Source organism: Ailuropoda melanoleuca, chromosome X (genome assembly GCF_002007445.2).
Source record: "Ailuropoda melanoleuca isolate Jingjing chromosome X, ASM200744v2, whole genome shotgun sequence".
Lineage (NCBI taxonomy): Eukaryota > Metazoa > Chordata > Mammalia > Carnivora > Ursidae > Ailuropoda > Ailuropoda melanoleuca.
This window is the reverse complement of record NC_048238.1, coordinates 31,840,164-31,852,670: the sequence shown is the minus strand read 5'-3', so window position 1 is coordinate 31,852,670 and position 12,507 is coordinate 31,840,164. Positions and strand designations below refer to the sequence as shown.

Here is a 12,507-nt window from a genome sequence, read left to right as displayed (position 1 = left end):
CATGGCTGAGAGAACAGTCTCAGCTTGAAAATGAGAGAGTAGAAATTTCCAAAACTGAAAAAAGAGGCTGAAAAAAAAAAAAAAGAACAAAATATCCAAGAACTGTGGGACAAGTACACAAGGTAACACATGCATAATGAGAATACCAGAGAGCAAAAATAGAGAAAGGAACAGAAGCAATTTCTGAAGCAATAATGACTGAGAATTTCCCCCAATAAATGTCAGATACCAAATCATAGATTCAGGAAGCTTAGAGAACACCAAGCAGGATAAATCCTAAAACAAACAAACTCAACTACCAGTAGGCAATCATAGTCAAACTGCAGAAAATCAAAGATAAAAAATATTTAAAGAAACTAGAGGGAGGGGCACCTGGGTGGCACAGTCGTTAAGCGTCTGCCTTTGGCTCAAGGAGTGATCCCAGAGCTCTGGGATAGAGCCCCACGTCAGGCTCCTCTGCTGAGAGCCTGCTTCTTCCTCTCCCACTCCCCCTGCTTGTGTTCCCTCTCTCCCTGGCGGTCTCTCTCTCTGTCAAATAAATAAATAAAATCTTTTAAAAAAAGAAAAGAAAAAGAAACTAGAGGGAAAGAAACACCTTGCTTATTAAGGACCAAAGGTAAAAATTACAACTGACTTCCCCTAAGGAACCACATAAGCAAGAAGGGAGTGAAGTGAAATATTTATAGTGTTGAGAGAAAAAAATCTACCAACACAGAATTTTGTACCCTGAGAAATTATCTTTTGAAAAGGAAGGAGAAATAAAGACTTTCTCAACAAACAAAAACTGAGGGAATTTTTTGCCAAGTACATCTGCCTGGCAAGATATGTTAAAAGATAGGGGCGCCTGGGTAGCACAGTCGTTAAGCATCTGCCTTTGGCTCAGGGCGTGATCCTGGTCCGGGATCGAGTCCCACATCAGGCTCCTCCGCTGGGAGCCTGCTTCTTCCTCTCCCACTCCCCTGCTGTGTTCCCTCTCTCGCTGGCTGTCTCTCTGTCACATAAACAAATAAAATCTTTAAAAAAAAAAAAAAGATATGTTAAAAGATCTTTAGAGAAAAGGAAAATAATATAGGCCAGATCCACATAAAAAAAGAAAGAGCATCAAATAATGAATAGCTAAAGGTAAAATTTAAAAACTTTTATTTTTCTTATTTTTAATTGACCTAAAAGATAACAGTTTGAAAAAAAAAAAAAGAGAACATTTTGTTCAAAATGGCAACAATTTATTCAATTATGAATGGTTACATATATAATATGCTTATGTGTAACTGATATGAATGACAACAATGATATAGGGATGGGAAAGAGGAATTTGGAATATTTTGTTATATTAAGGTACTTGCATTACCCATAAAGTGGTACAGTATTATTCAAAAGTGGAATTAGTTTAGTTGGAAATACGCATTTTGCAAATGCTAGGGCAACCACTAAAAAAAATTTTTTTAAAATAAGTGTAATTAATATGGTAGGAAATGAGAGAAAATGAAATCATATAAAATGCTCAATTAAAACCACAGAAGGCAGAAAAACCTTGGAAGACAAAAACAAAAAACAAGGGCAACAAATAGAAAACAGTAACAAATATGGTAGATATTAATACAATAATGATCTATACACACCAATTAAAAGAGAATGTCAGAGTGGATTAACAAAAACAAAACCCAATTATATGTGGTATACAAGAAAAACATTTTAAATATAAAGAGCTATATAGATAAAAAGTAAAGGGATGGAGAAAGATATACCATGCTATCAACTAATCAAAAGAAAGCAGAAGTAGCTTATATGAATTTCAGATGCAGCAGACTTCTGGGCAAGTAAAGTTATCAGAGATAAAGGGGATCATTACATAATAATAAAGGGGTCAATTCTCCAAGAAGACATAACAATCCTTAATGTGTATGCACATAACAATGAAATGTCAAAATATATGAGGCAAAAACTAATACAACTGTTTATGGAAAAAGAGAATAATCCCCAATTATAGCTGCAGACTTTAACACCCCTCTAACAGAAATGAACAGAAATGAACAGATCCAGCAGGCAGAAATTCAGTAAATACATCCTTCCTGCCCCTACCCCCACTCGTGCACAGGTTCTCTCGTGTGCTCTCTCTCTCTAATAAATCTTTAAAATATATTTTGAACTAGATGAAAATACAATTCATCAAATACTATGGGATCCAGTGAAAGCAGTGCTTAGAGGGAAATTTATAACATTGAATGCATATATTAGAAAAGAAGAAAAGAAGAAAGATCTAAAATCAACAATCTAAGCTTCCACCTCAGAAAACTAGAAAAAGAGCAAATTAAAAGCAAATAAAAATTAGAGATTATCAATGAAATTGAAAACAAAAAATCAATAGAGAAAATAAATGAAACCAAAACCAAAACCTGATTCTTTGAAAAGCTCTATTAAATTGATAAACCACTAGCCAGGCTAAGAGAAGAAACAAATTATACCATCAGAAATGAAAGAAGAGACATCACTATAGATCACATGGCTAAGAGAAGAAACAAATTATACCATCAGAAATGAAAGAAGAGACATCACTATAGATCACATGGATATTAAAGGGTTAATAAAGATTATGAATAAATCTATGCTTACAAATTTGGTAACCTCAATGAAATGAAACAATTCCTTGAAAGAGACAATCTACCAAAACTCACACAAGAAAAAAAATAAGACAATATGAATAGGGGCCTATACCTACTAAAGAAATTGAAACAATAATAACCTTCCAAAACAGAAAGCAATAGGCCCAGATGGGCTTACCAGTGAATTCTATCAAACACTTACAGAGAGATAATACCAATTTTCTACAATCTCTTCCAGAAGACAGAAACCAAGGGAATACTTCCTAATTCATGAGGCCAGAATTACCCTAATACCAAACCAGACAAAGACATTACAAGAAAACTACAGCCCAATACCTCTTATGAACATAACATACAAAAATCCTCAACAAAATATTAGTAAATCAAATCTAATAATGTATAAAAAGAATTATACACCATAACCACGTGAGACTTCTCAGGTATGCAAGGTTGTTTAAACAGTCGAAGACCAATTAATGTAATCTATCACATCATTAAAAAAAGAAAAACCATATGATTCTATCAATAGATGCCAGAAAAGGACTTGACAAAATTCAAAACTCATTCATGATTAAAAAAAAAAAAAGCCCTCAGCAAATTAGGAATTGAGAGTTGTACACTTGTTAAGAACATCTACGAAAAACCTACAGCTAACATACTTAACAGTGAGAAACTCAAAATTTTCCCACTATCAGCAACGAGGCAACAACGTCCCCTCACCATTCCTTTTCAACATTTTATTGGAAGTCCTAGCTAATGCAATAGTACAAGAAAAGTAAATACAAGTTATACAAGATTGGAAAATAAACCAAACTGTCTTTGTTTCCAAATGACATTATCATCAATGTAGAAAATCTGAAAGAATCAACAAAAAAATTCTTGGAACTAATAAGCAATTATACCAATGTTGTATAAGATTAATATATAAAATTAATTTTCTATATACTAGCAACAAATTTGAAAATTTAAATTTTTTAAATTTGAAATTAAAAAAACATTACCATTTACACTAGCACCCTCAAAATGAATTATGTAAAGATCTAACAGAATATATACAAAATATTTGAGGAAAACTACAAAATTGTGATGAAAGATACCAAAGAACTAATAAATGGGGAAATATTCCATGTTCATGAATAGGACTCAATATCGTCAAGATGTCAGCTCTTCTCAAGTTGACCCATAGATTCAACACAATCCCAATCAAAATCCAGCAAGTTATTTTGTGGATATTGACAAACCTATCCAATATTTATAGATAGAGGCAAAAGACCTAGAACAGCCAACTCAATAATGAAGGAGAACAAAGTCAGAAGACTGACACTACCCTATTTAAAGATTTTTCATAAAGGTAATCAAGAGTGTGTGTTATTGGTAAAGATTACTAAGACATTAATGGAACAGAATAGAGAGCCCAGAAATCGACCCACATAAATACAGTCAACTGATTGTTGACAAAGGAGCAAAGGCAATACAATGGAGCAAAGACAGTCCTTTGACCAAATGTGCTGGAACAACTTACGAAAAAATCTAAACACAGACCTCACACCCTTCAAAAATTTTAACTCAAAATGGATCATAGACTACATATAATGCAAAACTATAAAACTCCTGGAATATAACATAGGTGAAAATCTAACTGACCCTGGGTATGGCGATGACTTTTAGATACAACACTAAAGGTGTGATCTGTGGAAGAAATCATTGATAAGCTAGATTTCATTAAAATTAAAAACTTCTGGGGTGCCTGGGTGGCTCAGTCAGTTACACGTCTACCTTCGGCTCAGGTCATGATCCTGAGGTCCTGGGATCAAGTCCCGAGTCAGGCTCCCTGCTCAGCGGGGAGTCTGCTTCTGCCTCTACCCTTCCCCCTGCTCGTGATCTCTTTCTATTTCAGTCTCTAACAAAATCTTTTAAAAAAAAAATAAAAACTTCTGCTCTATGAGAGGCAATGTCAAAAGAATGAGAGGCCAAGCCACATATTGAGAGAAAAATAGACATGTGATGGTGTATTATCCAAAATATACAAGGAAGTCTTAAAACAATAAGAAAATGTACAACCTGATGTAAAAATGGGCAAAGGACCTGAAAAGACACCTCATCAAAGAAGATACACAGATAGCAAGTAAACATATGAAAAGATGTTTAATATCATGTCATTAGTGAATTCCAAACTAGAACAGCAAGATACCACGACACACCTATCTGAATAGCCAAAATCCAAAACACTGACAAAACTAAATGCCAGTGGAGTATGGAGCAACAGAATTCTCACTACGAGTGAGAATGCAAAATGGTATAGCCACTTTGAAAAACAGTCTGCCTGTTTCTTACTAAAGCAAACATACTCTTACCATATGATATAGCAATTGTGCTCCTTAGTATTTACCCAAAAGTTAAAAACTCATGTCCACACAAAAACCTGCACATAGATGTTTACGGCATCTTTATTCACAAGTGTCAAAATTTGGAAGCAACCAAGATGTCCTTCAGTAGGCTAATGTATAAATAAATCGTGGTACATCCAGACAATGGAATGTGAATCAGCGCTAAAAAGAAATGAGCTATCAAGCCATGCAAAGATATGGAGAAACCTTAAATGCATGTTACTAAGAAGCCAATCCGAAAAGGCTACATACTGTGATTCCAACGACATGACATTACAGAAATGGCAAAACTATAGAGACAGTAAAAAGATCAGTGGTTGTGGGGGTTGGTCGGGGGTGGGGGGGTGTGGAGAGGCAGATAAATAGAACACAGGATTTTTTTAAAAGATTCTATTTATTTATTTGAGAAAGTGTGCATGAGCACACACGAGTGGGGTGGAGGGGAGAAGGAGGGAGGGAGAAGCAGACTCCCCTGATGAGCAGGGAGCCAGATGTGGGACTCCATCCCAGGACCTGAAGATCATGACCTGAGCCGAAGGCAGACGCTTAACACTGAGCCACATAGGTGCCCTAGAACACAGGATTTTTTAGGGCAGTAAAACTATTAAGTCACCACAATAGCAGATGCAGGTCATTAAATGTTTGTCTAAACCCTCAGAGTGCACAACACCAAGAGTGAACCTTAATTTAAACTATGGACTTCAGGTAATAAAAATGTGTCCATGTAACGTCATCAATCGTAACAAACGTACCACCGTGTTGCAGGATGTTGACAGTGGGGGAGGTTGTGTCTGTGGACAGCAGGCATACGGGAACTCTTTGTACTTCTCAATTTTGCTGTGAACCTAAAATCCTCTAAAAATAGTTAATATTTTTTAAAGCAAAGGAGTGACCTCTTCTCTTCCCTTGTAATGATTTGATCCATTCCCAGAGCTTCCTGTCCACCCATACCTCTCTCCTGAATTCCACCCAGATATCAAAGTCATCTTGAACTCAGCATGCTTAGTAGTGAATTCATGATCCTCCTCTCAAATTTTCTCTTGCTGCAATCTTCCATATCTCACTAAATGGCTATTCTATCCTTCCAGTTGCTCAGACCAAAATCCTTGGCATCATCCTTGACTCATCTTTTGTCATATTCCCCTGCCAATTCTACTTCTAACTAAGTAAACATTCTTGTGATTATTGTGCAAACTGACGTTTGAGAACCATAGTGCTAAGCCACCTGTTTTAGATATATAGGAGGAATCTACAAATACAGGACTAGAGTTTGAACAGAGTAGATGTCAATACATTCACATTTTGAAATTAACTGCTACCGAAATTACATTCCTCATAGAAATGGCAATTACAAATAACAATAGCTACCATTTTTAGGGCAATTAGTACATACTAAATATTATGATAAGCTGTAATATACCTGATCTCACTTATGAGGTAAATATTATACTCATTATTTTTATAGATGAAGAAACTGACACTTAGAGAAAGAAGTTTAACAAATGCCTCCAAATTCCATGCCATTGACAACCATATTATTGTCTCCTACATAGAATGGGAAAGAGTGTCTTGGACAGAACCCTAAGAAGATGACTCAGTGGTAGTGGCTGGGGTTGACCTGTCAAAGAATGAGAGTAAAAATCAGAAATATAGAGAAGTCTAGGTGAGGGAAGTTTAAGAAGGAAGCCTTAACCACAATGGTTTGGAATATCTTTTTCAGTAAGTGAATCTAAAGACCACAGAGGATGTACGTAAAACTTCTTTAAAAAGAAATTTTTATGGACTCTAATCATGCTGAAACCCAAGTTTTTTTCATAAAAACCAGGCACTAACTTGAAGTGTTTTGGCATGAACAATGGTTAACATTCTTCTTCTTTCTTTTTTTTATTTTTAAAGTGATGTGGAGGGGTGACTGGGTGGCCCAGTCAGTTAAGCATCTGCCTTCGGCTCAGGTCATAGTCCCAGGGTCCAGGGATTGAGTACCACATCGGGCTCCTGCTTGGTGGAGAGCTTGCTTCTCCCTCTCCCTCTGCCTGCTGCTCCCCCTGCTTGTGCTCTCTGTCAAATAAATAAAATCTTAAAAAAAAAAAAAAGAGAGAGAGAGAGACGTGGTAAAGAAGTGCTTTTACATTTAAGTGGAGAGGGGATAAATTGAGAGGAGAAAAATAGAAGTTACTGATAGCCAGAATAGGTTCTTTGCTTTGCTGGCACAGAGACTTAGACTAACCAATTCACCAATCCTGACTCACTTTTAGACTAAAGTATCAATTCTACTCACTTATAAATTGAGTGATCATTTACTCATTTTCTCCAGTTGGTAAATCCACTGAGGAGATGAAAGCTAGATGTGGGGGTGATGAGCTTGAGTGGTAAGGAGCAAAGGGAAAATAATTCCTTTCATGAGCCACAGGTGACTGTAAAGCCAAGGATGCTGGTAGAGTTAAGACCTGTCAAAGATAGGCTGCAGAAATAGGCCAAGCCTATTGGGGGCACTATAACGTGAAGAAGCCCATTAGCCAAATGCTCAAACCACCTTCAGTTTTAGAAGGAGTGTAGTACAACTGATTAGTCTCTCTAATTAGTCCAAGAGGCTACAGTCTCTTTAGTTATATTAACCTTCAAAGGATACCATCTGGCCAGCTTGATTCACTTTAAAAATTCCTAAATTCCAGCAGTGCCCTGTTAGTATCCTTCTACAAATGATTAATCTTCTGTTTCATGTTGACTTTTCACTAGTTTCAGTATCAGAAGTTGACCTGTTTTAAAATTTGGCCTTCTCCTGACACCTACTTTGCCTATATATGCAAAACTTTTGCACCTCTTTTAAAAGTATTTCCATACTTTTTCCCATCCACATTCCAAATAATGTTGTTCAAATATGACATATAATTTCAGCATTCTGAATTTCTTCTATTACCCCATGAACTATACACAGTATGAATTATCTTTCTACCGCATTTATTAACGTCTACCTCTAAGTGCATTTATTAGGCATTTAGTACATACCCAGCAGCCCTAGGTATTGGGGAAACACAGAAGACTGAAGTTCTAGTTGCAAGGGAAAAATAAGACCAGTGGTATCAATAGTGGTTCATTAGGCACTGGAAAAGGTATCACTAACACCTCCCTCCCTAATGTGCATGGCATTTAACTTAAAATAACAGGAAAAGAAAGAGTAAAATGACAACACAAGAAGAAATCCTTTTCACTGCAAGGTGGGGGGGAGGGTTGTGCCTTTAAACACACTTCAGATCTGAAAACTAAATGTTTATAAAACAGGATTCACAATCAAGGGAAAGGGGTGGAGGAGGAAGAAGTTGTTTTATTCAGTTAAAACAGATGAGTAAAAAATCAACAATTACGCTTGAAAACACATATATCACTTTTCATAAAGTTCCTAATTTTGCAAATGAAAGCCTTGGAACCTTACCCAATATTACAGTATTTGCCCTAGTGTTTTATATTCCCGATATAATTTTTAAAAGTGAGTCTACCCAAGAACTTGGTAGCACCTCCACACACACATCCAATCTCCTCTTGACTAAATCAACAGCACCCTAATCAACTTTTCATTTACCCCGACTTGCACACCTTCACATCCTTCAAAATCTGCCTTTATTTATACTACGACTATCAGAAGGCATTAATTTAGCTCTAAGCTTTGACACCCCACCTCTTCACCCTCTCGGACACTTAAAAAATACATCAACAGCACAATTACAGAACCAATGGCTGCAGCCAGAGTCCGAACACACACACACACACACACACACACACACACATACACACACACACACACACACACACACACTTCCAATCATACCCCTCTCGAGGCTGCTCCTACCACTGATCAAAATCAGCGGACCAGGAAGAAGGAAAAAGCTGAGGCAGGAAGGTTGTTCCCTCCCTTCCACTCCCTCCATGCCAGCCCCCGCCCCCGTCCCCCAGGGCCACACCGCGACCTCGTACGCTCCCCCCTCCACCGACCCGCCCCCGCTGTCACCCGCCACTGCCTAGAAAACAGTCATAGCCTTTGTTAAAATGTCCATGAGCACAATGTACCCGAAGACGGACACATTCCCGGGGGCGGGGTGAAGGAAAGTCACACGAACGCCACACCCTCTTTGGCACTAGCCTGGGGCGAAAGCCCACCTACCCCAAATCTTCTCCCCCACGACAAGGAATGTTCCTGGCAACTCCGCACTCTGAGACGGCAGCGCGGGGGAAGGGATGGGCCCGGGACGCCGCTCAGGGGCACCCAGCGGGGGATACTGAACTTGAAGCTGGGACACCCTCCAGCGCCCTTGGCGAGCCTCCCGGTCCTGCCAAGCCTGAGTAAGGACTTCCAGTCTCCGGAGCCCTTCTCTTCTATTTTCCTCCTCTCATAAACCCTCATCCACTCCCGCCACCAAGCACTCCGCTCCGCAAGCGGCCGGGGCTGGACGGTCTTAAGCCTCGCGGCCAACTTCCCTGCCTCACGTCCGGTCAGTTTCTCCTCCCGGGACCGAAGATTCTCCGGGCACTCACCCGCGCACTCCCCGAACCCTCCCGGGATGTTCCGCACGAACCAGATTCCCCAGCCACCAGCTCCGCGCCACCACCTCGCTCACCGCGCGTTCCGCGTTCCGCGCCGCTACTCCGCGCTCTCCGAGCTGCCAGCCGCGCCTGCGCGCTCCCACCGCAGCCGAACCTAGTAGGAGTCTGAAGCCGGGAGTGGATGGGAAGGGTGGTGGGAAGCGGAGGGGGGCGGGACCCGGGCGGAGTTGGGGAGGGGGCGGGGCCAGGCAGGGTGGGAAATCAAGGGGCGGAGCCTCCACCGCGTTGGTCCGGAAAACCTAGTGCTCAGGGCACCCGACTGGAGTTTTCCACTCTTAAAGGCTGTTGAATACATTGGCAGAGAAGTTTTCTGGTCCCCTCGGTGCACCCCCACACTCATCCTCGAGAAAGCCCGCTTGGCGTGGGGCCAAGCTAGCCAGTCCCCGGGGGCCACCCTGGATCCTCCCTAGCTAGCCTTTCACCCTTTTGCACGCCTATCTCCCCACATATTGTTCCCCCACCCCTACCCTCCGCGCATTTTCCCTCCGCGCGCGCTCAGTCCTCAACCCTCCAGAGGTGAGGGGCTTGGGGATTTCTCACCCACAGACCGTCTGTGCAGCGTATCCTGGTTAACGAGTCTTTTTGCTGTGTGCGAGCCCGGAACGCAGTGGGTGACTATTGAACCAGAGACAGCTCAGCCCTTTTCCTGAGAACAAACTCTATTGTTGCTGTTTCTGCAATTTGGTGACAATAATCTGTTTTTTCCTTAAAAAGATTCTTGAATAAGCCTATCCGAATATCGGGAAGAAGAACACGGGTTGTCAAGACGCATCTTTGACCCTGCTTTTTAGGTAGCCACCTTAGAATTTGAGCCTTCTAAAAGCCCCTCTGAGAACAGAATATTCGGCCTATGTCGTGTGGACTTTGCCCTAATGTTTTCAGGTTTTCTGGCATTTAGCATTTTAAGAAGCCTAACTTGATTATTATTCCATGCTGCATGCGTGCTTAGTTTTAAGTTCTATGCTTTTCTGTTTAAAATCTGGTCAGCTGTGGTATCTCACGTGCCTTCGGATCAACTATTAAACACACCTGAGTGAATCCAACATGAATTGGCCTGTGGGCCTAAAGTGATTTATTCCAAATTACTTTTCCTTTCATCTTTTTACTTTAGTTATGATGGAATTGAGAAACATTTGGCTAAGAATAAAAGAATTGCCACAGGGCCACACCCCTAGTCCTGCCCAGCAACTCTTTTGACTGTGATGGCAGCATTTTTGGGGAGAGTCTGGTAATTGCCCTTAGAGATCTGAATATCCTGAAATTCTTCCCATTAACCTTTGTGGTTCTTCCATTTGTGTATTTTACAAACCAGACTTTGTTGAACTCATTTTTATTTTGCATTTGTCAAATAAGTATAGGGGCATCGTAGTGAGGACATATTGTAAGAGGGTATGTATATTGGTAAATGTAAACACAGAGTGTAGGATGAATAAATCTGTAAACGCCTGGAAGTAGGATTTTGTCTTATTCATTTCACTGAAGATGTTTCACATACAGAAGATGCCTTAAAAAACCCCACTCAGTTAATAAAGGTAAATTTTGCATTCTTAGTAGATGTGTACATATGTGTGTGAACTTTCATTTGATTGCTGGGTTTATTTTCTTATTCTGTGTCTGAGTTTGTCAGGATATTTTGATGGAAGTGACTAAAAGTACAAAGAAGTAGCTTAGGCAAAAAGAGAAAGTTATTGTGTAACCCAAGCTGTGAAAGGGTAGGTATATGAATGACTTTTGGAATAAATGGAACAAGTAATGGGAATGCTTCGAATTCCCGGTTAGGCTCTCAAACCAACCTCTTTTCTACAGGGTCATTCTTTCAGAACATCTGAAAGACATGTTCTATAGGCTTAGAACCATGGCCTCTGACAAACTGTGGGCTCATACCTATCAAGGTGTTACCAGACAGAATGAGCCTCTCTTCCCTCAGTTCCAATTTTTAGAACACCAGACAAAGAGCATGATTGGGTAAGGTCAAGTAACATAATCATTCTTGAAGAAAAAGTGCATGTGTGACATAAGAATGATACCCCCAGCAGAACCACTTATTTGGAGGGGGAAAAATGGAAAAAAAAAAAAAAAAGAGTAGGGGGAGTTGCTGGACAGATAAAAAAAATAAAAAAGTTCACCATGGAACAAATGTACTTAAGGAATACAGCCTTGCAATTATCTTTTACCTCTCTCTCTTATTCAAGTATTAACCATTCTTAATAGTTTTCTGTGGCTGCTGTAAAAAAAAGAAAAAACCACAAACTTAGTGGCTTTAATATAACACAAATTTATTACAGCTCTAGAAGTCAGAAGTCTGGAAAGGGTCACACTGGGCTAAAATCATGGTGTCAGCAGAATTGAATTCCTTTATGGAGGTTCCAGGCAGAATCCTTTTTCTTGACTTTCCACATTCTAGAGGCCACCTCCTTGGTTCATGCCCCCTTTCATCATCAAAGCCAGCAATGACATTACTCTGACACACTGACAATTCTGCCTACCTCTTCCACATTGAAGGACCTTTGTGATTAAATTGGCCCATCCAGATAATCTCATATAATCTTATTTTAAGGTCAGTTGATTAGCAACCTTAATTCCATCTATAATTTTAATTCCCCTTTGTCATATAACATAATATTTCCACATGTTCTGGATATTAGCACATTGGCATTGGTGGGGGTGGGCATTATAATCCATACCACAGTCTTTATTTTCATAAAAACAACAGAGCCTAAATCATTGGTTTCCAAACTGGGGTGCTTATAAAAAATACTGATGCCTTATCTGGATACACCCCCATATATTATGATTTCATTGGCCTGGAGTCCATGAGCCCTCTAAATACACACACACACACACACACACACACACACACACACAGTTAATTGGATCAGGATGGATCGGGAAAGAGTATCTCACAGATGTTGGGGCAATCAGAG

General features: G+C 39.7%; 1 protein-coding gene across 2 annotated transcripts in view; it reads right to left on the bottom strand.

Moving 5' to 3' along the window:
* The window catches only part of PRRG1 (proline rich and Gla domain 1), a 148,729-nt gene extending 138,995 nt beyond the window's left edge, over window positions 1-9,734 (bottom strand). Inside the window, exon 1 of one of the 2 annotated variants that reach the window (XM_011237602.3) lies at window positions 9,515-9,734. The gene's annotated coding sequence lies outside the window, so the exon portion shown is untranslated. The remainder of the gene's footprint in view (window positions 1-9,514) is intronic. The other variant, XM_034649435.1, reaches the window with a different exon arrangement.
* Window positions 9,735-12,507: the final 2,773 nt, after the last annotated feature.